A 4,079-nucleotide genomic window follows, 5' to 3' on the forward strand; every position below is an offset into this window, starting at 1 on the left:
AGCTTTGTTTTCCTGGAAGTCTCTTTGAATCTGGTTCATGCATTCTAAGTCCTTTCTACATTTTTCATTTAACGCTTCTGTCCATTGCCTTTATTCTTCTATTTTCTTATATGTTTCTTCTTCAGATGCTTTGAGCAGTTCTTTCATTATTATTGTCATTTTATTTTTTGCCTGAGAGATTATTTCTGATCTCATCTCTTCTATGGCCTTATGGAGTTGTTTCTTTACTTCCACTGCAATCATTTCAGCTATTTCAGGGGTGTGTTTACCAAGTTCTCCTATGTTGATGTCTCCTGGACTTGTTCTGTGTGGGGTGGAGTTCTGGGATTGTTTTGGGATGTGTCCCTAGTTTTCCTGTTGGTCAGGTTTGCCCCTCAGTGTCTGCTGAGAAGCTCTACTTAGTCTGGGGTTTTCCGGCAGTTGTTGATTTGTATCTAGGCATTGGTGTCAGCTGATGGCAGAGCTTCTGAGCCAGCATCCCCTTGCAGTTCAGGGCACGTGCATGGCCCAGACTTGGGTTGCACTGGTGTGACAATCCCAGTCCAGTGGGCCTATGTCCCCAGGCAGTTTAGGGTACAGGCAAAACGCAGACATGAACTGCAGGGTTGACAGATTGTGAACCACCTGATTCTGTGTCTCCAGTCAGTTCAGGACACATACACAAACCAGATGCAGGCCGGACCAACAGCAATCACAGACTGCCTGTGCCTGGGACACCCCAGGGGGTCCTGGCACAAGTAAAGCAGGGACTCAAACCGCAGGACCAACAGCTCTTGGAGGACTTGCTCACTTGGCTCAGGCCCCATGCAGGGAGGGCCCAGTGAGAGCACTCCCTGGGGCTTCTGAGTGAGGAATTCCTGTCTGCCATGGGTACATGGAGGGCAGAGACTCAGACTGTAATGGAAGCGGGGTCCTGGGTTGCCTGCTCTCGGGCCTGATATTTTGGAAATGATTCTGACGAGTGCCTGTCTATAAAATAAATCTACCTCCAAATTGTTGGTGTCTTCCATTAGTGTCCTCCTGTTCCCACTCCTGCTCTCTGTTGTCCCTAGTGCTCTCCATGAAAATGCTCTTTGCTGTGTTGCTTGGATTTTTCTCAGGGCTCCTGACACTTTTTCTAGTTTCTAACACAGGAATTTCCCAGATGTCATCAGAAAAACACAGCCAGAGTCATTTTTCTCTGTGACCGTCTGATGCAGCATGGACTGATGGGCCCAGGGTTTTTAGGTGTTAGAATCCACACCTGGAGTTGCAGCCAAGTTCCTCTGCAAGAGGTCATGGAGACCAGCTGGGCAAGGATGGATGTGAACTGTGGTCCTTAAGAGGTGCACTCCTATTGAATACATCCCTTGAAGCATAATAGAGCATGTCACATACACACCTCTTACTTTTCTACTGTGAATTTTTACTGTAATATAATAGTAGCCTGTTGTATATCTCTGTAACTTTCCCTGAGTGATACAGGAAGCAATCTATGTATTTGTCCACTTGGTATGATGAAAGGAAAGGGGTGTCTACCTGTGCAAAATTGTCAAATCAGGATTTACACCCATGTTATGCTCCATGGAACAGGTTTTGCATATGTTTACCTGAGCATTACAAAGGGTATAATACATCTATACTATAGAATTTATTAAAAAAAGTTTTCTTTTGATTTTTCTAGTAGAAGTAACCCAATTCAGTGCAATGGCACTTGAAAAACCAGATTGGCAAGTTTTGGAGGAGGTTAAAAGTGAATCATCAGATTACTCATGGATGGATGATGAAGATGATTTATTATGGTAAAATATATGCTTTCATAACAGAAGAGTGGTGCGGGTGTGTGGTGATGATGATGATGATGACGATTTTGGCACTGGTCATGTGAGCCATAATTCCTGTGACAGTGAAATGTAGCAAGAATTGACCAGTACAGACTCTGGGAATGCAAACCTCTTTGATTCAGATGATGAACACAACAGCAATGTACGTACATATTTGATTAATCAAAATGTTGCAAAATGGTCATGCAATCAAATGGAACAATCCAATGTTAGAACTAGTTGTGAAAATAAAGCAAGGGTCTTGGCAGGGGTGAAAGGTATTGGGCAAAATGCCAACACTGCCATCCAATGTTGGAAATTATAACAGACAAAATGATACAAGATGTTGTGAGATACACAAAGGATGAAATGGAAGTAAAATATTTTGTGTGCATCAATAGCCATATTCAAAATGTACTTATTATGATACCTCACTAGTTGAATTGAAAGGATTCATAAGTCTGCTACATTTAGCAGGGATTTCTCATAGTAACTGCAGGAATGTAAAGGATTTATGGAAGAGCAATGGGTCAAAATATGGCATAAAAATTTATGCCCTTGTAGATGCAAAGACTTATTATGCTTTCAATTTAGACAGGTGTCCTGGAACTCAGCCATCAGGTCCTTATTCTTATCGTAACAAACTGAATGATGCTGTGAACAGATTTGCTGCTCCCATCTCCCAAACTAATTGGAATATGACACTCGACAATTGGTCTATCAGTTTCCAGTGGATGTTACTTTGGCTAACAGAGCACAAGTTGAGAAGCACAGGGACTGTATGCAGGAACAGAGCAGAAATTCCAAATGAAACACTGCAATTTGAAAACAGAATTCTATAGTACAATCTTTGGATTTCAAAAAGATTTACATTGGCTTTGTATATGGCAAAGAAAAACAAACTGGTACTGCTGATGTCAACATTCATCATGGTGGAAATATTGATAGGGAAATCTTGACAAATAGAAGCCTGAGATGGAAACTTTCTACAACAAAACCAAAGATGGAGTAGATGTTATTGATGAGTTATGCAATAATTATGATGTCACTCAAAACACAAAGCATTGGCCAATGGTTGTGTTTTACTCAATCCTAAATATGTGTGGCATACCGAGTTTGAGAGTTTGTAGAGAAAATGAGTAGTGCAAAATACCACAGAGAAATTTTTTTAAAGGGTTGGGACTGGAACTCATAAGAGATCGTTTACAGCAGAAGAAAAACTATGCAAAAAGTTGTGGAGCACACTGGTGAACTGACAGGTGAATAGGTAGGTTTAGCATCCCAAAGACCCACTACAACAACAAAAAAACCAAAAAGATGTCAACTGTGCTCTACAAGAAAGTACAGGAAAACAAAGCATATGTGCTATCATTGTAAGTGATACTTGGATATGGAACATGTACTTTTCATGTATGAAGCCTGCCTTGGGTGGGACAATTGAAGCAAATATTATTTTTGTTATAGAATTTTATTTGTAATTTCATTGTAGTGCACATAGGTTTTTATTTCTGCTGTTATCTGTTAGGATTTGTAAACAAGTAAACAGCTGACATGAAAATGTTGATGTCTATTCTAAGCACTCATTACACATTTGAAATTTTATTTTACTGATACCTTTTTTCCCTGCTAAGTACACACTGTACAACATAGTAGGAAGCTCCTAGCAAAATAGGAAGAGAATAGAGGTGACAAATGTTGCCTCTCTTCTGTAGGAAAAGAAAGCTAAACACATGTGCTGTCAGTGTAAGTGACATATGTGCATGGAACATGCAGTTGTCATGTGTGAAGAGTGCTTTGGGTGTGACAGTTGAGGCAAAGATTATTTCCGTGGTAGACTTTTGTTTGTGTTTACACTGTAGCTTACATAGCTTCCATTTCTGATGTTACCTCTTATGTTTTGTAAGCAAGAATATAACTAATTGAAAAATGTTGATGCCTGTTCTAAGCACTCATTACGCATTTGAATTTTACATCTTATTTTCTTATTATTTAGGTGTGATAATTGAAGTAAAGATTTTTTTATAGAGTGCCATTGGTATTTTCATTGTAGTTCATATAGGAATTTACTTCTGATGTTATCTTTTAGGTTTTGTAAGCAAGTACACAGCTGATGTGAAAATGTTGATGTTTACTCTAAATGGGCAATACATATTCAGAATTTAATACTTCATGTTTTTGTTAACTACACATTGTAGAATTTAATAAGAATTTCCTGACAAAACAGCAAGACCAGCCACAGGTCAAGTATCTCCTACAAAAAGACCAGGAAAACAAAAC

The 4,079-nt window shown here is 39.5% G+C and overlaps 1 long non-coding RNA gene across 1 annotated transcript in view; it reads left to right on the forward strand.

The window, feature by feature from the left end:
- LOC106146257 overlaps nt 1–2,664 on the forward strand; it is an 8,843-nt gene extending 6,179 nt beyond the window's left edge. The window contains exons 2-3 of the long non-coding RNA XR_264591.2: nt 1,664–1,781; nt 2,397–2,664. This is a non-coding gene — a long non-coding RNA (uncharacterized LOC106146257). The remainder of the gene's footprint in view (nt 1–1,663; nt 1,782–2,396) is intronic.
- Nucleotides 2,665–4,079: the final 1,415 nt, after the last annotated feature.

Source organism: Chinchilla lanigera, unplaced genomic scaffold (assembly GCF_000276665.1).
Source record: "Chinchilla lanigera isolate Chin_1 unplaced genomic scaffold, ChiLan1.0 scaffold00119, whole genome shotgun sequence".
NCBI lineage: Eukaryota > Metazoa > Chordata > Mammalia > Rodentia > Chinchillidae > Chinchilla > Chinchilla lanigera.